General features: G+C 45.7%; 1 long non-coding RNA gene, 32 other non-coding genes and 4 pseudogenes across 33 annotated transcripts in view; all 37 read right to left on the bottom strand.

The window, feature by feature from the left end:
• Nucleotides 1–21543, bottom strand: part of LOC147262968 (uncharacterized) — a 355221-nt gene that overhangs the window by 263583 nt on the left and 70095 nt on the right. The window lies entirely within an intron of this gene.
• LOC147263021 (5S ribosomal RNA) lies at nt 4058–4176 on the bottom strand. The gene has a single exon (XR_015112951.1). It is a non-coding gene; the product is annotated as a 5S ribosomal RNA (ribosomal RNA).
• Nucleotides 4487–4605, bottom strand: LOC147263020 (5S ribosomal RNA). The gene has a single exon (XR_015115324.1). It is a non-coding gene; the product is annotated as a 5S ribosomal RNA (ribosomal RNA).
• Nucleotides 4915–5033, bottom strand: LOC147263019 (5S ribosomal RNA). The gene has a single exon (XR_015113964.1). It is a non-coding gene; the product is annotated as a 5S ribosomal RNA (ribosomal RNA).
• Nucleotides 5343–5461, bottom strand: LOC147263018 (5S ribosomal RNA). Its single transcript, XR_015113645.1, has one exon. It is a non-coding gene; the product is annotated as a 5S ribosomal RNA (ribosomal RNA).
• On the bottom strand, nt 5772–5890 carry LOC147263017 (5S ribosomal RNA). Its single transcript, XR_015112954.1, has one exon. It is a non-coding gene; the product is annotated as a 5S ribosomal RNA (ribosomal RNA).
• LOC147263016 (5S ribosomal RNA) lies at nt 6201–6319 on the bottom strand. Its single transcript, XR_015115091.1, has one exon. It is a non-coding gene; the product is annotated as a 5S ribosomal RNA (ribosomal RNA).
• Nucleotides 6629–6747, bottom strand: LOC147263015 (5S ribosomal RNA). The gene has a single exon (XR_015113644.1). It is a non-coding gene; the product is annotated as a 5S ribosomal RNA (ribosomal RNA).
• On the bottom strand, nt 7058–7176 carry LOC147263014 (5S ribosomal RNA). The gene has a single exon (XR_015114559.1). It is a non-coding gene; the product is annotated as a 5S ribosomal RNA (ribosomal RNA).
• LOC147263013 (5S ribosomal RNA) lies at nt 7487–7605 on the bottom strand. Its single transcript, XR_015113642.1, has one exon. It is a non-coding gene; the product is annotated as a 5S ribosomal RNA (ribosomal RNA).
• Nucleotides 7916–8034, bottom strand: LOC147263012 (5S ribosomal RNA). The gene has a single exon (XR_015114326.1). It is a non-coding gene; the product is annotated as a 5S ribosomal RNA (ribosomal RNA).
• Nucleotides 8344–8462, bottom strand: LOC147263011 (5S ribosomal RNA). Its single transcript, XR_015113641.1, has one exon. It is a non-coding gene; the product is annotated as a 5S ribosomal RNA (ribosomal RNA).
• LOC147263010 (5S ribosomal RNA) lies at nt 8773–8891 on the bottom strand. Its single transcript, XR_015114421.1, has one exon. It is a non-coding gene; the product is annotated as a 5S ribosomal RNA (ribosomal RNA).
• LOC147263009 (5S ribosomal RNA) lies at nt 9201–9319 on the bottom strand. Its single transcript, XR_015113640.1, has one exon. It is a non-coding gene; the product is annotated as a 5S ribosomal RNA (ribosomal RNA).
• Nucleotides 10048–10166, bottom strand: LOC147263008 (5S ribosomal RNA). The gene has a single exon (XR_015115142.1). It is a non-coding gene; the product is annotated as a 5S ribosomal RNA (ribosomal RNA).
• Nucleotides 10476–10594, bottom strand: LOC147263007 (5S ribosomal RNA). Its single transcript, XR_015113081.1, has one exon. It is a non-coding gene; the product is annotated as a 5S ribosomal RNA (ribosomal RNA).
• LOC147263006 (5S ribosomal RNA) lies at nt 10905–11023 on the bottom strand. The gene has a single exon (XR_015114893.1). It is a non-coding gene; the product is annotated as a 5S ribosomal RNA (ribosomal RNA).
• LOC147263005 (5S ribosomal RNA) lies at nt 11333–11451 on the bottom strand. The gene has a single exon (XR_015115276.1). It is a non-coding gene; the product is annotated as a 5S ribosomal RNA (ribosomal RNA).
• LOC147263004 (5S ribosomal RNA) lies at nt 11760–11878 on the bottom strand. The gene has a single exon (XR_015115204.1). It is a non-coding gene; the product is annotated as a 5S ribosomal RNA (ribosomal RNA).
• On the bottom strand, nt 12189–12307 carry LOC147263003 (5S ribosomal RNA). The gene has a single exon (XR_015115008.1). It is a non-coding gene; the product is annotated as a 5S ribosomal RNA (ribosomal RNA).
• LOC147263002 (5S ribosomal RNA) lies at nt 12617–12735 on the bottom strand. Its single transcript, XR_015113639.1, has one exon. It is a non-coding gene; the product is annotated as a 5S ribosomal RNA (ribosomal RNA).
• On the bottom strand, nt 13045–13163 carry LOC147263001 (5S ribosomal RNA). Its single transcript, XR_015114324.1, has one exon. It is a non-coding gene; the product is annotated as a 5S ribosomal RNA (ribosomal RNA).
• LOC147263000 (5S ribosomal RNA) lies at nt 13473–13591 on the bottom strand. The gene has a single exon (XR_015113853.1). It is a non-coding gene; the product is annotated as a 5S ribosomal RNA (ribosomal RNA).
• Nucleotides 13901–14019, bottom strand: LOC147262999 (5S ribosomal RNA). Its single transcript, XR_015113638.1, has one exon. It is a non-coding gene; the product is annotated as a 5S ribosomal RNA (ribosomal RNA).
• Nucleotides 14330–14448, bottom strand: LOC147262998 (5S ribosomal RNA). The gene has a single exon (XR_015113250.1). It is a non-coding gene; the product is annotated as a 5S ribosomal RNA (ribosomal RNA).
• LOC147262997 (5S ribosomal RNA) lies at nt 14758–14876 on the bottom strand. Its single transcript, XR_015114834.1, has one exon. It is a non-coding gene; the product is annotated as a 5S ribosomal RNA (ribosomal RNA).
• On the bottom strand, nt 15187–15305 carry LOC147262996 (5S ribosomal RNA). Its single transcript, XR_015114698.1, has one exon. It is a non-coding gene; the product is annotated as a 5S ribosomal RNA (ribosomal RNA).
• On the bottom strand, nt 15615–15732 carry LOC147262995 (5S ribosomal RNA; annotated as a pseudogene).
• Nucleotides 16461–16579, bottom strand: LOC147262994 (5S ribosomal RNA). Its single transcript, XR_015113023.1, has one exon. It is a non-coding gene; the product is annotated as a 5S ribosomal RNA (ribosomal RNA).
• Nucleotides 16891–17009, bottom strand: LOC147262993 (5S ribosomal RNA). Its single transcript, XR_015114697.1, has one exon. It is a non-coding gene; the product is annotated as a 5S ribosomal RNA (ribosomal RNA).
• LOC147262992 (5S ribosomal RNA) lies at nt 17319–17436 on the bottom strand (annotated as a pseudogene).
• Nucleotides 18165–18283, bottom strand: LOC147262991 (5S ribosomal RNA). Its single transcript, XR_015114696.1, has one exon. It is a non-coding gene; the product is annotated as a 5S ribosomal RNA (ribosomal RNA).
• LOC147262990 (5S ribosomal RNA) lies at nt 18593–18710 on the bottom strand (annotated as a pseudogene).
• Nucleotides 19439–19557, bottom strand: LOC147262989 (5S ribosomal RNA). Its single transcript, XR_015112750.1, has one exon. It is a non-coding gene; the product is annotated as a 5S ribosomal RNA (ribosomal RNA).
• LOC147262988 (5S ribosomal RNA) lies at nt 19868–19986 on the bottom strand. The gene has a single exon (XR_015114695.1). It is a non-coding gene; the product is annotated as a 5S ribosomal RNA (ribosomal RNA).
• On the bottom strand, nt 20296–20414 carry LOC147262987 (5S ribosomal RNA). Its single transcript, XR_015114694.1, has one exon. It is a non-coding gene; the product is annotated as a 5S ribosomal RNA (ribosomal RNA).
• LOC147262986 (5S ribosomal RNA) lies at nt 20724–20841 on the bottom strand (annotated as a pseudogene).

Here is a 21543-nt window from a genome sequence, read left to right as displayed (position 1 = left end):
AATCTTTTTAAAGTTTTATATAAGAAAAGATGTTCTACTCTGTCGAATGCTTTCTCCAAATCAATTCCGAGCAGATACCCCCCCTGTGCTGCCATTGTCCTGACGGTATCCTTTATTGTAAGGATCGTATCTATGATGTCTCTATCTGGTATGCCGTATGCCTGTGTATTACCAATAATGGTTCCTATTGTAAGTTTAAGCCTGTTTGCCAGTGTTTTGGTCAGTATCTTGTAATCTGTATTGAGTAAACTTATTGGTCTATAGTTTGTTATATCCTGTTTTGAACCTTTATTTTTGTAGATAAGTGAAATTATTCCTGCGGTGAATGTATTGGATGTTCTCTGTTCCCGTTCCATTGAGTGGTACAATGACAGCAACAGGGGAGCTATCTGCTCTTTGAAACAAATATAAAATTCTGCTGTTAAACCATCTACCCCTGGACTTTTGTTTTTATTTAAGCTATCTATTGCCGTCTTTATCTCATTAATAGTAATTTGTGCATCAGACCATTCCTTATCCTCCACTGAAATACTAGTTTGGATATTTGATAACAACTTGTCTACCTCTTCGCTATTGCTATATCCATTATCAAATAATTCTTTATAAAACTCTGTAGTTACTCTTAGTATATTTTCTTGATCGTCATATTCTTTTCCAGTTATATCGTTGATTTTTTCTATTATAGTTTTGTTTTGTTTTTGCTTTTCGAGCCCCAAAAAATATGCGGTGCATTTTTCTCCTTCTACTAAATTTTTAACTCTGCTTCTTATCATTGCACCTCTGCATTTTATTTTTTCTATGTTTCCTAGTTTTGCTTTATATAATTCATAGTTTTCTGTGTTTCTGTTAGGTTCTTTATCAAATAATGCTATTTCATGATTGATTAATTTTCTTAGTCGATTTTCTTCCAGCTCCTCTCTCCACTTTTTCTCTTTACTATAATTTATACTACTTCTTTTAATTCTTTGCTTTAGAATTTCCCACTTTTCTATAAAATTATTTTCTATTTTCATTTCAATTTTTGCATAATCAAGCAGTTTTGTGATTTTTTTAACGTAAGTTGAATCTGCCAGGAGGCTGGAGTTGAGGCACCAGGTACCTCCCCCCCTGAAACCTCCTGCAGCACCCAAGTAACACTCAATTGTTGCGTGATCACTCCATGCGTTATAATTATATTGTATTTTATTGATCTGTTTTGTTGCTTCAGGGGCCGCTAGACATAAATCTATTCTGGCTTGTTTCATTTTTCCCTGCACAACCTGTCTTCTGGAGTACTCTTTCTTGAATGGGTTGTGAATTCTCCATACATCTGTCAAATTGTGAATATTCATTAAATTATATAGCTCAGTTCTGCTTGTGTCATTCTTGTATACATTGTTAATTGATATATCATCCTTAGTTAATGCGATATTGAAATCTCCTATTATTATGGTTCTATGATCTATCCATCTGCTTATACTATTTAGAAACATTTTCCTTTCCTTTTCACAGTTACTGGCATATATGTTAACAATTCTGTATGTTCTATTGTTTATGCAAACATCTATAATAAGTATTCTACCTTTCTTGTCATGATATATTAACTTGCTATTGGTACTTATAGTCTTTTTTACTAAAATAGCTACGCCACAAGATTTACTTGTGCCGTTGCTAAAAAAGACATCTCCTTCCCACATTTTGCTTGCTGCCGCCACGCTATCCCCTTCCCACCTTGTCTCCTGTAAGCAGAGAATGTCACACTTGCTTTTAAGTAAAATGGCGGTCATCCTGCCATAAGTGCGGAGTCCATTGACATTAAGGGAGTGCAGCAGAAACATGGTCAGACCAAAAAAACCTTTAAACAGCCAATTTTCCCTCAAGATTTTTTACCTCTCCCTCCTTCTTTCTTCTGTTTTTTCTTCATCGCAGCATCTTTTATTGAGGTGTGCTTTTTCCGAATATTTTTTATTGTGGCAAAGTCCATTTCCGAGTCACTGTTTGATCTACTCTGAGGAGGGAAGGTGGAGGGCACATTTAAGGTAGGTACCCTGGTGGATGTGGCTGCCGCCGGCTGCAATTCTCTTGGGGTATCCCCCACCTCCATTGATTCCAGGAGTTGAGAAGGCTCCGGCTCCTTTTCGGACCCGTTTCCTCCTCCATCCTTTCCTCTCTGCTGTGGGCCTGAGTCAGTGCTCATGTCATTCAGACTTGAACCAAGCCTTGTGCCTGGGCTCTGCACCACTTTAGGAGGGCTCTGGGTTCTCTGAGGGGCGTAACCCTCACCAGCAGCCTGCTTGGCGGCGCCACTACCCACCTCGTCATCTTCCTCCTCATCCTCCGTTCCTCCCTCACTTAAACCTTCCATCTCACTGTACAGCTCCTCAGATCCAGATTCCACCACAATATCCTCATCACTATAATTACAATTACATTCATCAATTTTGTTCCAACACACCTCACATTTCTGTATCTTATTAGGTTTCCTGTTGCACTCCCTTGCATAATGCCCCTGGACACCACACTTATGGCAGGAGAACTCAGGACAGTCCCTTAGGATGTGCCCCGGCTGGAGGCACATCCTACACACCCTAGCCTGCCTATCATGTATGACCCTGAAATATTCCGGTCCCATTGCTGTGTCAAACCGTGCTGAATAAGGCAGAGATTGGACTTTATCTGTAAACTTTACTTTGAGAAACCGCGTCCCATCAGCAATTTGCGTACCCGGCCACATCCTCCTCCTTATAGTTGATGCAGCTGAGACTCCCCACCCTTCTAGCTTTTGTAAAATTTCCTCATCTCTGATGTAAGCTGGTAAGCTTAAAAAAGAAACCATGAGTTCATCATTACACAGATCTTTGACATGCACTGTGTTGTCCCCAATTTTGAAACCATCTAGGATTCTCTCTTTCCCTTTGATGTGTGACATGGTAATTTCATATTTCTGCGGCCCTGTCGCCCTACAGGCTATTAAACCTCCACACAGTGCTCTTATGCATCTCATTAATTCGAGAACTGGGACTTCATCCTGCCCAGTTACCTCAACACTGACCGTCAGTTCTCTGTCATACTTGTGGTCGCCACCCGCAGATTTCGCCGCTCCATGTCGCTGCTGCAGCTGCCTTTCCCCACCAGACGCCGCATCTCTTTCCGCCGCCAATTCTCTCTCACTCTCCGCCGCCTCTCCAGTAGCTCCTCGCTGCCCAGGTCTTCTCGGAACCACGTCTTCAGCTCTGTTCTTCAGGCCACCAGCTCTCGTTGCCTGTGGACCGGCTCCAGCGCTCATCTCCTCTGAATCAGCCGCTGCTCGCCGTCTTTCCCCCGCTGTCGCTGCGGAAGCCGCTCTCGCATTTCCCTCCGGCAGTTTTCCTTCCGACTTCTTCATGTTTCGTTTCTGATTGTTTCTTTTAACAAGCAACCATTTTTCATTTTCTTCACCTGTTTGTGCGTTTATGTCAAGTCCGTTTTCCATGCTCGTAATCTGAAATCCGTTTGCAGAGTTCAAATCCATTTGGTCCGTCCGAAAGTTTTCCATTAGGAAAAAAAAAACTCAAATTGACCTCCCCCGATCAGTATAAAAACTGTCGGGGGGAAAAAATGTTCACTCTAAAAACGAACCAAAAATGCACGGAAAATAAGGAAGAACAATGAAAAAGGCTGAAAAAAACGAAAGAAATGGGAAAAGCGGAGTCCGCGACCTCCGTGTGTCGTGCTGTCAGCGTACCGTCTGATTGGCGCATGCGTGTTCAGAGTGGTATGGCCGTAAGCCCTTGACTCTCACAAACATGGGCTCTATATCCATTTCACTCACTTTACAACCTCAAAAAAAATGTGATGTGCAACAGCATCACGGTCTTTTTACACACCAAATAGTTGTCCTGTCAATACAAAGAAAAAAATGTTGATGTCATCTAGAGAAAAGTACTGCATCTGCAATCTCTCTACTTCATATTACACACTGCATGACATTCCATTCGAAAGCTGTGGAGGGCACTTCAAGAAAAGGTGTGTGAGGGAAGCTCGCTCATGCTGGTCCCCAAACACTCAAAGCTGCACTTTCCTCACAATGAAACAAAAAAGCTTACAGCACCTGGTATTCCCAGGCAGTCTCCCATCCAAGTACTATCCAGGCCCAACCCCGCTTAGCTTCCGAGATCAGACGAGATCGGGCGTGTTCAGAGTGGTATGGCCGTAAGCTCTTGACTCTCACACACATGGGCTCTATATTCATTTCACACACTTTACAACCTCAGAAAAAAAAGTGATGCGCAACAGCCTCAGGGTCTTTTCACACGCCAAATCGGTGTCCTGTCAATAAAACAAAAGAATGTTGATGTAATTGAGAGAAAAGTACTGCATCTGCCATCTGTCTTCTTCAAATTAACCACTGCATGAAATTCCATTCCAAAGCTGCAGAGGGCCCTTCAAGAAAAGGTGTGTGAGGGAAGCTCGCTCATGCTGGTCCCCAAAGACTCAAAGCTGCCCTTTCCTCACAAAGAAATAAAAAAGCTTACAGCACCTGGTATTCCCAGGCGGTCTTCCATCCAAGTACTAACCAGGCCCGACCCTGCTTGGCTTCCGAGATCAGACGAGATCGGGCGTGTTCAGACTAGTATGGCCATAAGCCCTTGACTCTCACACACATGGGCTCTATATCCATTTCACACAATTTACAACCTCAGAAAAAAAGTGATGCGCAACAGCCTCAGGGTCTTTTCACACGCCAAATACGTGTCCTGTCAATAAAAGAAAAGAATGTTGATGTCATCTAGAGAAAAGTACTGCATCTGCCATCTGTCTACTTCAAATTAACCACTGCATGACATTCCATTCCAAAGCTGTGGAGGGCGCTTCAAGAAAAGGTGTGTGAGGGAAGCTCGCTCATGCTGGTCCCCAAACACTCAAAGCTGCCCTTTCCTCACAATGAAACAAAAAAGCTTACAGCACCTGGTATTCCCAGGCGGTCTCCCATCCAAGTACTAACCAGGCCCAACCCTGCTTAGCTTCCGAGATCAGACGAGATCGGGCGTGTTCAGAGTGGTATGGCCGTAAGCTCTTGACTCTCACACACATGGGCTCTATATCCATTTCACACACTTTACAACCTCAGAAAAAAAGTGATGCGCAACAGCCTCAGGGTCTTTTCACACGCCAAATCGGTGTCCTGTCAATAAAACAAAAGAATGTTGATGTCATCGAGAGAAAAGTACTGCATCTGCCATCTGTCTTCTTCAAATTAACCACTGCATGAAATTCCATTCCAAAGCTGCAGAGGGCCCTTCAAGAAAAGGTGTGTGAGGGAAGCTCGCTCATGCTGGTCCCCAAAGTCTCAAAGCGGCCCTTTCCTCACAATCAAACAAAAAAGCTTACAGCACCTGGTATTCCCAGGCGGTCTTCCATCCAAGTACTAACCAGGCCCGACCCTGCTAAGCTTCCGAGATCAGACGAGATCGGGCGTGTTCAGAGTGGTATGGCCGTAAGCCCTTGACTCTCACACACATGGGCTCTATATCCATTTCACTTACTTTACAACCTCAAAAAAAATGTGATGTGCAACAGCCTCACCGCCTTTTTACACACCAAATAGTTGTCCTTTCAATACAAAGAAAAGAATGTTGATGTCATCTAGAGAAAAGTACTGCATCTGCAATCTGTCTACTTCAAATTACACACTGCATGACATTCCATTCGAAAGCTGTGGAGGGCGCTTCAAGAAAAGGTGTGTGAGGGAAGTTCGCTCATGCTGGTCCCCAAAACCTCAAAGCTGCCCTTTCCTCACAATGAAACAAAAAAGCTTACAGCACCTGGTATTCCCAGGCGGTCTCCCATCCAAGTACTAACCAGGCCCGACCCTGCTTAGCTTCCGAGATCAGACAAGATCGGGCGTGTTCAGAGTGGTATGGCCGTAAGCCCTTGACTCTTACACACATGGGCTCTATATCCATTTCACTCACTTTACAACCTCAGAAAAAAAGTGAAGCGCAAAAGCCTCAGGGTCTTTTCACACGCCAAATAGGTGTCCTGTCAATAAAAGAAAAGAATGTTGATGTCATCTAGAGAAAAGTACTGCATCTGCCATCTGTCTACTTCAAATTAACCACTGCATGACATTCCATTCCAAAGCTGTGGAGGGCGCTTCAAGAAAAGGTGTGTGAGGGAAGCTCGCTCATGCTGGTCCCAAAAAGACTCAAAGCTGCCCTTTCCTCACAAAGAAATAAAAAAGCTTACAGCACCTGGTATTCCCAGGCAGTCTTCCATCCAAGTACTAACCAGGCCCGACCCTGCTCAGCTTCCGAGATCAGACGAGATCGGGCGTGTTCAGAGTGGTATGACCGTAAGCCCTTGACTCTGACACACATGGGCTCTATATCCATTTCACACAATTTACAACCTCAGAAAAAAAGTGATGCGCAACAGCCTCAGGGTCTTTTCACACGCCAAATACGTGTCCTGTCAATAAAAGAAAAGAATGTTGATGTCATCGAGAGAAAAGTACTGCATCTGCCATCTGTCTTCTTCAAATTAACCACTGCATGAAATTCCATTCCAAAGCTGCAGAGGGCGCTTCAAGAAAAGGTGTGTGAGGGAAGCTCGCTCATGCTGGTCCCCAAAGACTCAAAGCGGCCCTTTCCTCACAATGAAACAAAAAAGCTTACAGCACCTGGTATTCCCAGGCGGTCTTCCATCCAAGTACTAACCAGGCCCGACCCTGCTAAGCTTCCGAGATCAGACGAGATCGGGCGTGTTCAGAGTGGTATGGCCGTAAGCCCTTGACTCTCACACACATGGGCTCTATATCCATTTCACTCACTTTACAACCTCAAAAAAAATGTGATGTGCAACAGCATCACGGTCTTTTTACACACCAAATAGTTGTCCTGTCAATACAAAGAAAAAAATGTTGATGTCATCTAGAGAAAAGTACTGCATCTGCAATCTCTCTACTTCATATTACACACTGCATGACATTCCATTCGAAAGCTGTGGAGGGCACTTCAAGAAAAGGTGTGTGAGGGAAGCTCGCTCATGCTGGTCCCCAAACACTCAAAGCTGCACTTTCCTCACAATGAAACAAAAAAGCTTACAGCACCTGGTATTCCCAGGCAGTCTCCCATCCAAGTACTATCCAGGCCAAACCCCGCTTAGCTTCCGAGATCAGACGAGATCGGGCGTGTTCAGAGTGGTATGGCCGTAAGCTCTTGACTCTCACACACATGGGCTCTATATCCATTTCACACACTTTACAACCTCAGAAAAAAAAGTGATGCGCAACAGCCTCAGGGTCTTTTCACACGCCAAATCGGTGTCCTGTCAATAAAACAAAAGAATGTTGATGTAATTGAGAGAAAAGTACTGCATCTGCCATCTGTCTTCTTCAAATTAACCACTGCATGAAATTCCATTCCAAAGCTGCAGAGGGCCCTTCAAGAAAAGGTGTGTGAGGGAAGCTCGCTCATGCTGGTCCCCAAAGTCTCAAAGCGGCCCTTTCCTCACAATCAAACAAAAAAGCTTACAGCACCTGGTATTCCCAGGCGGTCTTCCATCCAAGTACTAACCAGGCCCGACCCTGCTAAGCTTCCGAGATCAGACGAGATCGGGCGTGTTCAGAGTGGTATGGCCGTAAGCTCTTGACTCTCACACACATGGGCTCTATATCCATTTCACACACTTTACAACCTCAGAAAAAAAGTGATGCGCAACAGCCTCAGGGTCTTTTCACACGCCAAATACGTGTCCTGTCAATCCAAAGAAAAAAATGTTGATGTCATCTAGAGAAAAGTACTGCATCTGCAATCTGTCTACTTCAAATTACACACTGCATGACATTCCATTCGAAAGCTGTGGAGGGCACTTCAAGAAAAGGTGTGTGAGGGAAGCTCGCTCATGCTGGTCCCCAAAGACTCAAAGCTGCCCTTTCCTCACAAAGAAATAAAAAAGCTTACAGCACCTGGTATTCCCAGGCGGTCTTCCATCCAAGTACTAACCAGGCCCGACCCTGCTTGGCTTCCGAGATCAGACGAGATCGGGCGTGTTCAGAGTAGTATGGCCATAAGCCCTTGACTCTCACACACATGGGCTCTATATCCATTTCACACAATTTACAACCTCAGAAAAAAAGGGATGCGCAACAGCCTCAGGGTCTTTTCACACGCCAAATCGGTGTCCTGTCAATAAAAGAAAAGAATGTTGATGTCATCGAGAGAAAAGTACTGCATCTGCCATCTGTCTTCTTCAAATTAACCACTGCATGAAATTCCATTCCAAAGCTGCAGAGGGCGCTTCAAGAAAAGGTGTGTGAGGGAAGCTCGCTCATGCTGGTCCCCAAAGACTCAAAGCGGCCCTTTCCTCACAATGAAACAAAAAAGCTTACAGCACCTGGTATTCCCAGGCGGTCTTCCATCCAAGTACTAACCAGGCCCGACCCTGCTAAGCTTCCGAGATCAGACGAGATCGGGCGTGTTCAGAGTGGTATGGCCGTAAGCCCTTGACTCTCACACACTTGGGCTCTATATCCATTTCACTCACTTTACAACCTCAAAAAAAATGTGATGTGCAACAGCCTCACGGTCTTTTTACACACCAAATAGTTTTCCTGTCAATATAAAGAAAAAAATGTTGATGTCATCTAGAGAAAAGTACTGCATCTGCAATCTGTCTACTTCAAATTACACACTGCATGACATTCCATTCGAAAGCTGTGGAGGGCGCTTCAAGAAAAGGTGTGTGAGGGAAGCTCGCTCATGCTGGTCCCCAAACACTCAAAGCTGCCCTTTCCTCACAATGAAACAAAAAAGCTTACAGCACCTGGTATTCCCAGGCGGTCTCCCATCCAAGTACTAACCAGGCCCGACCCTGCTGAGCTTCCGAGATCAGACGAGATCGGGCGTGTTCAGAGTAGTATGGCCATAAGCCTTTGACTCTGACACACATGGGCTCTATATCCATTTCACACAATTTACAACCTCAGAAAAAAAGTGATGCGCAACAGCCTCAGGGTCTTTTCACACGCCAAATCGGTGTCCTGTCAATAAAAGAAAAGAATGTTGATGTCATCGAGAGAAAAGTACTGCATCTGCCATCTGTCTTCTTCAAATTAACCACTGCATGAAATTCCATTCCAAAGCTGCAGAGGGCGCTTCAAGAAAAGGTGTGTGAGGGAAGCTCGCTCATGCTGGTCCCCAAAGACTCAAAGCGGCCCTTTCCTCACAATGAAACAAAAAAGCTTACAGCACCTGGTATTCCCAGGCGGTCTTCCATCCAAGTACTAACCAGGCCCGACCCTGCTAAGCTTCCGAGATCAGACGAGATCGGGCGTGTTCAGAGTGGTATGGCCGTAAGCTCTTGACTCTCACACACATGGGCTCTATATCCATTTCACACACTTTACAACCTCAGAAAAAAAGTGATGCGCAACAGCCTCAGGGTCTTTTCACACGCCAAATACGTGTCCTGTCAATCCAAAGAAAAAAATGTTGATGTCATCTAGAGAAAAGTACTGCATCTGCAATCTGTCTACTTCAAATTACACACTGCATGACATTCCATTCGAAAGCTGTGGAGGGCGCTTCAAGAAAAGGTGTGTGAGGGAAGCTCGCTCATGCTGGTCCCCAAACACTCAAAGCTGCCCTTTCCTCACAATGAAACCAAAAAGCTTACAGCAACTGGTATTTCCAGGCGGTCTCCCATCCAAGTACTATCCAGTCCCGACCCTGCTAAGCTTCCGCGATCAGACGAGTTCAGAATGGTATGGCCGTAAGCCCTTGACTCTCACACACATGGGCTCTATATCCATTTCACTCACTTTACAACCTCAAAAAAATGTGATGTGCAACAGCCTCACGGTCTTTTTACACACCAAATAGTTGTCCTGTCAATACAAAGAAAAGAATGTTGATGTCATCTAGAGAAAAGTACTGCATCTGCAATCTGTCTACTTCAAATTACACACTGCATGACATTCCATTCGAAAGCTGTGGAGGGCGCTTCAAGAAAAGGTGTGTGAGGGAAGCTCGCTCATGCTGGTCCCCAAAGACTCAAAGCTGCCCTTTCCTCACAAAGAAATAAAAAAGCTTACAGCACCTGGTATTCCCAGGCGGTCTTCCATCCAAGTACTAACCAGGCCCGACCCTGCTTAGCTTCCGAGATCAGACGAGATCGGGTGTGTTCAGAGTGGTATGGCCGTAAGCCCTTGACGCTGACACACATGGGCTCTATATCCATTTAACACAATTTACAACCTCAGAAAAAAAGTGATGCGCAACAGCCTCAGGGTCTTTTCACACGCCAAATCGGTGTCATGTCTATAAAAGAAAAGAATGTTGATGTCATCGAGAGAAAAGTACTGCATCTGCCATCTGTCTTCTTCAAATTAACCACTGCATGAAATTCCATTCCAAAGCTGCAGAGGGCGCTTCAAGAAAAGGTGTGTGAGGGAAGCTCGCTCATGCTGGTCCCCAAAGACTCAAAGCGGCCCTTTCCTCACAATGAAACAAAAAAGCTTACAGCACCTGGTATTCCCAGGCGGTCTCCCATCCAAGTACTAACCAGGCCCGACCCTGCTAAGCTTCCGAGATCAGACGAGATCGGGCGTGTTCAGAGTGGTATGGCCGTAAGCCCTTGACTCTCACACACATGGGCTCTAAATCCATTTCACTCACTTTACAACCTCAAAAAAAATGTGATGTGCAACAGCCTCACGGTCTTTTTACACACCAAATAGTTGTCCTGTCAATATAAAGAAAAGAATGTTGATGTCATCTCGAGAAAAGTACTGCATCTGCAATCTGTCTACTTCAAATTACACACTGCATGACATTCCATTCGAAAGCTGTGGAGGGCGCTTCAAGAAAAGGTGTGTGAGGGAAGCTCGCTCATGCTGGTCCCCAAACACTCAAAGCTGCCCTTTCCTCACAATGAAACAAAAAAGCTTACAGCACCTGGTATTCCCAGGCGGTCTCCCATCCAAGTACTAACCAGGCCCGACCCTACTTAACTTCCAAGATCATACGAGATCTGGCGTGTTCAGAGTGGTATGGCCGTAAGCCCTTGACTCTGACACACATGGGCTCTATATCCATTTCACACACTTTACAACCTCAGAAAAAAAGTGATGCGCAACAGCCTCAGGGTCTTTTCACACGCCAAATACGTGTCCTGTCAATAAAAGAAAAGAATGTTGATGTCATCGAGAGAAAAGTACTGCATCTGCCATCTGTCTTCTTCAAATTAACCACTGCATGACATTCCATTCCAAAGCTGCGGAGGGTGCTTCAAGAAAAGGTGTGTGAGGGAAGCTCGCTCATGCTGGTCCCCAAAGACTCAAAGCGGCCCTTTCCTCACAAAGAAACAAAAAAGCTTACAGCATCTGGTATTCCCAGGCGGTCTTCCATCCAAGTACTAACCAGTCCCGACCCTGCTTAGCTTCCGAGATCAGACGAGAACGGGCGTGTTCAGAGTGGTATGGCCGTAAGCCCTTGACTCTGACACACATGGGCTCTATATCCATTTCACACACTTTACAACCTCAGAAAAAAAGTGATGCGCAAAAGCCTCAGGGTCTTTTCACACGCCAAATCGGTGTCCTGTCAATAAAAGAAAAGAATGTTGATGTCATCGAGAGAAAAGTACTGCATCTGACATCTGGCTTCTTCAAATTAACCACTGCATGAAAATCCATTCCAAAGCTGCAGCGGGCGCTTCAAGAAAAGGTGTGTGAGGGAAGCTCGCTCATGCTGGTCCCCAAAGACTCAAAGCGGCCCTTTCCTCACAATGAAACAATAAGCTTTCAGCACCTGGTATTCCCAGGCGGTCTTCCATCCAAGTACTAACCAGGCCCGACCCTGCTAAGCTTCCGAGATCAGACGAGATCGGGCGTGTTCAGAGTGGTATGGCCGTAAGCCCTTGACTCTCACACACATGGGCTCTATATCCATTTCACTCACTTTACAACCTCAAAAAAAATGTGATGTGCAACAGCCTCACGGTCTTTTTACACACCAAATAGTTGTCCTGTCAATACAAAGAAAAAAATGTTGATGTCATCTAGAGAAAAGTACTGCATCTGCAATCTGTCTACTTCAAATTACACACTGCATGACATTCCATTCGAAAGCTGTGGAGGGCACTTCAAGAAAAGGTGTGTGAGGGAAGCTCGCTCATGCTGGTCCCCAAAGACTCAAAGCTGCCCTTTCCTCACAAAGAAATAAAAAAGCTTACAGCACCTGGTATTCCCAGGCGGTCTTCCATCCAAGTACTAACCAGGCCCGACCCTGCTAAGCTTCCGAGATCAGACGAGATCGGGCGTGTTCAGAGTAGTATGGCCATAAGCCTTTGACTCTGACACACATGGGCTCTATATCCATTTCACACAATTTACAACCTCAGAAAAAAAGTGATGCGCAACAGCCTCAGGGTCTTTTCACACGCCAAATCGGTGTCCTGTCAATAAAAGAAAAGAATGTTGATGTCATCGAGAGAAAAGTACTGCATCTGCCATCTGTCTTCTTCAAATTAACCACTGCATGAAATTCCATTCCAAAGCTGCAGAGGGCGCTTCAAGAAAAGGTGTGTGAGGGAAGCTCGCTCATGCTGGTCCCCAAAGACTCAAAGCGGCCCTTTCCTCACAATGAAACAAAAAAGCTTACAGCACCTGGTATTCCCAGGCGGTCTTCCATCCAAGTACTAACCAGGCCCGACCCTGCTAAGCTTCCGAGATCAGACGAGATCGGGCGTGTTCAGAGTGGTATGGCCGTAAGCCCTTGACTCTCACACACATGGGCTCTATATCCATTTCATCACTTTACAACCTCAAAAAAAATGTGATGTGCAACAGCCTCACGGTCTTTTTACACACCAAATAGTTGTCCTGTCAATACAAAGAAAAAAATGTTGATGTCATCTAGAGAAAAGTACTGCATCTGCAATCTGTCTACTTCAAATTACACACTGCATGACATTCCATTCGAAAGCTTTGGAGGGCACTTCAAGAAAAGGTGTGTGAGGGAAGCTCGCTCATGCTGGTCCCCAACGACTCAAAGCTGCCCTTTCCTCACAAAGAAATAAAAAAGCTTACAGCACCTGGTATTCCCAGGCGGTCTTCCATCCAAGTACTAACCAGGCCCGACCCTGCTTGGCTTCCGAGATCAGACGAGATCGGGCGTGTTCAGAGTAGTATGGCCATAAGCCTTTGACTCTGACACACATGGGCTCTATATCCATTTCACACAATTTACAACCTCAGAAAAAAAGTTATGCGCAACAGCCTCAGGGTCTTTTCACACGCCAAATCGGTGTCCTGTCAATAAAAGAAAAGAATGTTGATGTCATCTAGAGAAAAGTACTGCATCTGCCATCTGTCTACTTCAAATTAACCACTGCATGACATTCCATTCCAAAGCTGTGGAGGGCACTTCAAGAAAAGGTGTGTGAGGGAAGCTCGCTCATGCTGGTCCCCAAACACTCAAAGCTGCCCTTTCCTCACAATGAAACAAAAAAGCTTACAGCACCTGGTATTCCCAGGCGGTCTCCCATCCAAGTACTAACCAGGCCCAACCCTGCTTAGCTTCCGAGATCAGACGAGATCGGGCGTGTTCAGAGTGGTATGGCCGTAAGCCCTTGACTCTCACACACATGGGCTCTATATCCATTTCACACACTTTACAACCTCAGAAAAAAAGTGATGCGCAACAGCCTCAGGGTCTTTTCACACGCCAAATCGGTGTCCTGTCAATAAAACAAAAGAATGTTGATGTCATCGAGAGAAAAGTACTGCATCTGCCATCTGTCTTCTTCAAATTAACCACTGCATGAAATTCCATTCCAAAGCTGCAGAGGGCCCTTCAAGAAAAGGTGTGTGAGGGAAGCTCGCTCATGCTGGTCCCCAAAGTCTCAAAGCGGCCCTTTCCTCACAATGAAACAAAAAAGCTTACAGCACCTGGTATTCCCAGGCGGTCTTCCATCCAAGTACTAACCAGGCCCGACCCTGCTAAGCTTCCGAGATCAGACGAGATCGGGCGTGTTCAGAGTGGTATGGCCGTAAGCCCTTGACTCTCACACACATGGGCTCTATATCCATTTCACTCACTTTACAACCTCAAAAAAAATGTGATGTGCAACAGGCTCACGGCCTTTTTACACACCAAATAGTTGTCCTGTCAATACAAAGAAAAGAATGTTGATGTCATCTAGAGAAAAGTACTGCATCTGCAATCTGTCTACTTCAAATTACACACTGCATGACATTCCATTCGAAAGCTGTGGAGGGCGCTTCAAGAAAAGGTGTGTGAGGGAAGTTCGCTCATGCTGGTCCCCAAACACTCAAAGCTGCCCTTTCCTCACAATGAAACAAAAAAGCTTACAGCACCTGGTATTCCCAGGCGGTCTCCCATCCAAGTACTAACCAGGCCCGACCCTGCTTAGCTTCCGAGATCAGACGAGATCGGGCGTGTTCAGAGTGGTATGGCCGTAAGCCCTTGACTCTTACACACATGGGCTCTATATCCATTTCACTCACTTTACAACCTCAGAAAAAAAGTGAAGCGCAAAAGCCTCAGGGTCTTTTCACACGCCAAATAGGTGTCCTGTCAATAAAAGAAAAGAATGTTGATGTCATCTAGAGAAAAGTACTGCATCTGCCATCTGTCTACTTCAAATTAACCACTGCATGACATTCCATTCCAAAGCTGTGGAGGGCGCTTCAAGAAAAGGTGTGTGAGGGAAGCTCGCTCATGCTGGTCCCCAAAGACTCAAAGCTGCCCTTTCCTCACAAAGAAATAAAAAAGCTTACAGCACCTGGTATTCCCAGGCGGTCTCCCATCCAAGTACTAACCAGGCCCGACCCTGCTAAGCTTTCGAGATCAGACGAGATCGGGCGTGTTCAAAGTGGTATGGCCGTAAGCCATTGACTCTCACACACATGGGCTCTAAATCCATTTCACTCACTTTACAACCTCAAAAAAACTGTGATGTGCAACAGCCTCACGGTCTTTTTACACACCAAATAGGTGTCCTGTCAATACAAAGAAAAGAATGTTGATGTCATCTAGAGAAAAGTACTGCATCTGCAATCTGTCTACTTCAAATTACACACTGCATGACATTCCATTCGAAAGCTGTGGAGGGCGCTTCAAGAAAAGGTGTGTGAGGGAAGCTCGCTCATGCTGGTCCCCAAACACTCAAAGCTGCCCTTTCCTCACAATGAAACAAAAAAGCTTACAGCACCTGGTATTCCCAGGCGGTCTCCCATCCAAGTACTAACAAGGCCCGACCCTGCTAAGCTTCCGAGATCAGACGAGATCGGGCGTGTTCAGAGTGGTATGGCCGTAAGCCCTTGACTCTCACACACATGGGCTCTATATCCATTTCACACACTTTACAACCTCAGAAAAAAAGTGATGCCCAACAGCCTCAGGGTCTTTTCACACGCCAAATCGGTGTCCTGTCAATAAAAGAAAAGAATGTTGATGTCATCGAGAGAAAAGTACTGCATCTGCCATCTGTCTTCTTCAAATTAACCACTGCATGAAATTCCATTCCAAAGCTGCAGAGGGCGCTACAAGAAAAGGTGTGTGAGGGAAGCTCGCTCATGCTGGTCCCCAAAGACTCAAAGCGGCCCTTTCCTCACAATGAAACAAAAAAGCTTACAGCACCTGGTATTCCCAGGCAGTCTTCCATCCAAGTACTAACCAGGCCCGACCCTGCTAAGCTTCGAGATCAGACGAGATCGGGCGTGTTCAGAGTGGTATGGCCGTAAGCCCTTGACTCTTACACACCTGGGCTCTATATCCATTTCACTCACTTTACAACCTTAGAAAAAAAGTGACGTGCAACAGCCTCACGGTCTTTTCACACGCCAAATAGGTGTCCTGTCGATAAAAGAAAAGAATGTTGATGTCATCTAGAGAAAAGTACTGCATCTGCCATCTGTCTACTTCAAATTACACGCTGCATGACATTCCATTTCAAAGCTGCAGAATGGCGCTTCAAGAAAAGGTGTGTGAAGGAAGCTCGCTCATGCTGGTCCCCAAACACTCAAAGCTGCCCTTTCCTCACAATGAAACCAAAAAGCTTACAGCAACTGGTATTTCCAGGCGGTCTCCCATCCAAGTACTATCCAGGCCCGACCTTGCTTAACTTCCGCGATCAGACGAGTTCAGAATGGTATGGCCGTAAGCCCTTGACTCTCACACACATGGGCTCTATATCCATTTCACTCACTTTACAACCTCAAAAAAATGTGATGTGCAACAGCCTCACGGTCTTTTTACACACCAAATAGTTGTCCTGTCAATACAAAGAAAAGAATGTTGATGTCATCTAGAGAAAAGTACTGCATCTGCAATCTGTCTACTTCAAATTACACACTGCATGACATTCCATTCGAAAGCTGTGGAGGGCGCTTCAAGAAAAGGTGTGTGAGGGAAGCTCGCTCATGCTGGTCCCCAAAGACTCAAAGCTGCCCTTTCCTCACAAAGAAATAAAAAAGCTTACAGCACCTGGTATTCCCAGGCGGTCTTCCATCCAAGTACTAACCAGGCCCGACCCTGCTTAGCTTCCGAGATCAGACGAGATCGGGTGTGTTCAGAGTGGTATGGCAGTAAGCCCTTGACTCTGACACACATGGGCTCTATATCCATTTCACACACTTTACAACCTCAAAAAAAATGTGATGTGCAACAGCCTCACGGTCTTTTTACAACACCAAATAGGTGTCCTGTCAATACAAAGAAAAGAATGTTGATGTCATCTAGAGAAAAGTACTGCATCTGCAATCTGTCTACTTCAAATTACACACTGCATGACATTCCATTCGAAAGCTGTGGAGGGCGCTTCAAGAAAAGGTGTGTGAGGGAAGCTCGCTCATGCTGGTCCCCAAACACTCAAAGCTGCCCTTTCCTCACAATGAAACAAAAAAGCTTACAGCACCTGGTATTCCCAGGCGGTCTCCCATCCAAGTACTAACAAGGCCCGACCCTGCTAAGCTTCCGAGATCAGACGAGATCGGGCGTGTTCAGAGTGGTATGGCCGTAAGCCCTTGACTCTCACACACATGGGCTCTATATCCATTTCACACACTTTACAACCTCAGAAAAAAAGTGATGCCCAACAGCCTCAGGGTCTTTTCACACGCCAAATCGGTGTCCTGTCAATAAAAGAAAAGAATGTTGATGTCATCGAGAGAAAAGTACTGCATCTGCCATCTGTCTTCTTCAAATTAACCACTACATGAAATTCCATTCCAAAGCTGCAGAGGGCGCTTCAAGAAAAGGTGTGTGAGGGAAGCTCGCTCATGCTGGTCCCCAAAGACTCAAAGCGGCCCTTTCCTCACAATGAAACAAAAAAGCTTACAGCACCTGGTATTCCCAGGCGGTCTTCCATCCAAGTACTAACCAGGCCCGACCCTGCTAAGCTTCGAGATCAGACGAGATCGGGCGTGTTCAGAGTGGTATGGCCGTAAGCCCTTGACTCTTACACACCTGGGCTCTATATCCATTTCACTCACTTTACAACCTTAGAAAAAAAGTGACGTGCAACAGCCTCACGGTCTTTTCACACGCCAAATAGGTGTCCTGTCGATAAAAGAAAAGAATGTTGATGTCATCTAGAGAAAAGTACTGCATCTGCCATCTGTCTACTTCAAATTACACGCTGCATGACATTCCATTTCAAAGCTGCAGAATGGCGCTTCAAGAAAAGGTGTGTGAAGGAAGCTCGCTCATGCTGGTCCCCAAACACTCAAAGCTGCCCTTTCCTCACAATGAAACCAAAAAGCTTACAGCATCTGGTATTTCCAGGCGGTCTCCCATCCAAGTACTATCCAGGCCCGACCCTGCTTAACTTCCGCGATCAGACGAGTTCAGAATGGTATGGCCGTAAGCCCTTGACTCTCACACACATGGGCTCTATATCCATTTCACTCACTTTACAACCTCAAAAAAATGTGATGTGCAACAGCCTCACGGTCTTTTTACACACCAAATAGTTGTCCTGTCAATACAAAGAAAAGAATGTTGATGTCATCTAGAGAAAAGTACTGCATCTGCAATCTGTCTACTTCAAATTACACACTGCATGACATTCCATTCGAAAGCTGTGGAGGGCGCTTCAAGAAAAGGTGTGTGAGGGAAGCTCGCTCATGCTGGTCCCCAAACACTCAAAGCTGCCCTTTCCTCACAATGAAACAAAAAAGCTTACAGCACCTGGTATTCCCAGGCGGTCTCCCATCCAAGTACTAACAAGGCCCGACCCTGCTAAGCTTCCGAGATCAGACGAGATCGGGCGTGTTCAGAGTGGTATGGCCGTAAGCCCTTGACTCTCACACACATGGGCTCTATATCCATTTCACACACTTTACAACCTCAGAAAAAAAGTGATGCCCAACAGCCTCAGGGTCTTTTCACACGCCAAATCGGTGTCCTGTCAAAAAAAGAAAAGAATGTTGATGTCATCGAGAGAAAAGTACTGCATCTGCCATCTGTCTTCTTCAAATTAACCACTGCATGAAATTCCATTCCAAAGCTGCAGAGGGCGCTTCAAGAAAAGGTGTGTGAGGGAAGCTCGCTCATGCTGGTCCCCAAAGACTCAAAGCGGCCCTTTCCTCACAATGAAACAAAAAAGCTTACAGCACCTGGTATTCCCAGGCGGTCTTCCATCCAAGTACTAACCAGGCCCGACCCTGCTAAGCTTCGAGATCAGACGAGATCGGGCGTGTTCAGAGTGGTATGGCCGTAAGCCCTTGACTCTTACACACCTGGGCTCTATATCCATTTCACTCACTTTACAACCTTAGAAAAAAAGTGACGTGCAACAGCCTCACGGTCTTTTCACACGCCAAATAGGTGTCCTGTCGATAAAAGAAAAGAATGTTGATGTCATCTAGAGAAAAGTACTGCATCTGCCATCTGTCTACTTCAAATTACACGCTGCATGACATTCCATTTCAAAGCTGCAGAATGGCGCTTCAAGAAAAGGTGTGTGAAGGAAGCTCGCTCATGCTGGTCCCCAAACACTCAAAGCTGCCCTTTCCTCACAATGAAACCAAAAAGCTTACAGCATCTGGTATTTCCAGGCGGTCTCCCATCCAAGTACTATCCAGGCCCGACCCTGCTTAACTTCCGCAATCAGACGAGTTCAGAATGGTATGGCCGTAAGCCCTTGACTCTCACACACATGGGCTCTATATCCATTTCACTCACTTTACAACCTCAAAAAAATGTGATGTGCAACAGCCTCACGGTCTTTTTACACACCAAATAGTTGTCCTGTCAATACAAAGAAAAGAATGTTGATGTCATCTAGAGAAAAGTACTGCATCTGCCATCTGTCTACTTCAAATTACACACTGCATGACATTCCATTCGAAAGCTGTGGAGGGCGCTTCAAGAAAAGGTGTGTGAGGGAAGCTCGCTCATGCTGGTCCCCAAAGACTCAAAGCTGCCCTTTCCTCACAAAGAAAAAAAAAAGCTTACAGCACCTGGTATTCCCAGGCGGTCTTCCATCCAAGTACTAACCAGGCCCGACCCTGCTTAGCTTCCGAGATCAGACGGGATCGGGTGTGTTCAGAGTGGTATGGCAGTAAGCCCTTGACTCTGACACACATGGGCTCTAAATCCATTTCACATACTTTACAACCTCAAAAAAAATGTGATGTGCAACAGCCTCACGGTCTTTTTACACACCAAATAGGTGTCCTGTCAATACAAAGAAAAGAATGTTGATGTCATCTAGAGAAAAGTACTGCATCTGCAATCTGTCTACTTCAAATTACACACTGCATGACATTCCATTCGAAAGCTGTGGAGGGCGCTTCAAGAAAAGGTGAGTGAGGGAAGCTCGCTCATGCTGGTCCCCAAACACTCAAAGCTGCCCTTTCCTCACAATGAAACAAAAAAGCTTACAGCACCTGGTATTCCCAGGCGGTCTCCCATCCAAGTACTAACAAGGCCCGACCCTGCTAAGCTTCCGAGATCAGACGAGATCGGGCGTGTTCAGAGTGGTATGGCCGTAAGCCCTTGACTCTCACACACATGGGCTCTATATCCATTTCACACACTTTACAACCTCAGAAAAAAAGTGATGCCCAACAGCCTCAGGGTCTTTTCACACGCCAAATCGGTGTCCTGTCAATAAAAGAAAAGAATGTTGATGTCATCGAGAGAAAAGTACTGCATCTGCCATCTGTCTTCTTCAAATTAACCACTGCATGACATTCCATTCGAAAGCTGTGGAGGGCGCTTCAAGAAAAGGTGTGTGAGGGAAGCTCGCTCATGCTGGTCCCCAAACACTCAAAGCTGCCCTTTCCTCACAATGAAACAAAAAAGCTTACAGCACCTGGTATTCCCAGGCGGTCTCCCATCCAAGTACTAACAAGGCCCGACCCTGCTAAGCTTCCGAGATCAGACGAGATCGGGCGTGTTCAGAGTGGTATGGCCGTAAGCCCTTGACTCTCACACACATGGGCTCTATATCCATTTCACACACTTTACAACCTCAGAAAAAAAGTGATGCCCAACAGCCTCAGGGTCTTTTCACACGCCAAATCGGTGTCCTGTCAATAAAAGAAAAGAATGTTGATGTCATCGAGAGAAAAGTACTGCATCTGCCATCTGTCTTCTTCAAATTAACCACTGCATGAAATTCCATTCCAAAGCTGCAGAGGGCGCTTCAAGAAAAGGTGTGTGAGGGAAGCTCGCTCATGCTGGTCCCCAAAGACTCAAAGCGGCCCTTTCCTCACAATGAAACAAAAAAGCTTACAGCACCTGGTATTCCCAGGCGGTCTTCCATCCAAGTACTAACCAGGCCCGACCCTGCTAAGCTTCGAGATCAGACGAGATCGGGCGTGTTCAGAGTGGTATGGCCGTAAGCCCTTGACTCTTACACACCTGGGCTCTATATCCATTTCACTCACTTTACAACCTTAGAAAAAAAGTGACGTGCAACAGCCTCACGGTCTTTTCACACGCCAAATAGGTGTCCTGTCGATAAAAGAAAAGAATGTTGATGTCATCTAGAGAAAAGTACTGCATCTGCCATCTGTCTACTTCAAATTACACGCTGCATGACATTCCATTTCAAAGCTGCAGAATGGCGCTTCAAGAAAAGGTGTGTGAAGGAAGCTCGCTCATGCTGGTCCCCAAACACTCAAAGCTGCCCTTTCCTCACAATGAAACCAAAAAGCTTACAGCATCTGGTATTTCCAGGCGGTCTCCCATCCAAGTACTATCCAGGCCCGACCCTGCTTAACTTCCGCGATCAGACGAGTTCAGAATGGTATGGCCGTAAGCCCTTGACTCTCACACACATGGGCTCTATATCCATTTCACTCACTTTACAACCTCAAAAAAATGTGATGTGCAACAGCCTCACGGTCTTTTTACACACCAAATAGTTGTCCTGTCAATACAAAGAAAAGAATGTTGATGTCATCTAGAGAAAAGTACTGCATCTGCAATCTGTCTACTTCAAATTACACACTGCATGACATTCCATTCGAAAGCTGTGGAGGGCGCTTCAAGAAAAGGTGTGTGAGGGAAGCTCGCTCATGCTGGTCCCCAAACACTCAAAGCT

The sequence above is a fragment of the Aulostomus chinensis genome, chromosome 4, assembly GCF_037954235.1.
Source record: "Aulostomus chinensis isolate RoL2024-O1b breed Wild chromosome 4, RoL_Achi_v1.0, whole genome shotgun sequence".
In the NCBI taxonomy this organism is placed as follows: Eukaryota; Metazoa; Chordata; class Actinopteri; order Syngnathiformes; family Aulostomidae; genus Aulostomus; species Aulostomus chinensis.
The sequence above is the reverse complement of the archived record's forward strand: the minus strand, read 5'-3'. Positions and strand labels throughout refer to the sequence as shown.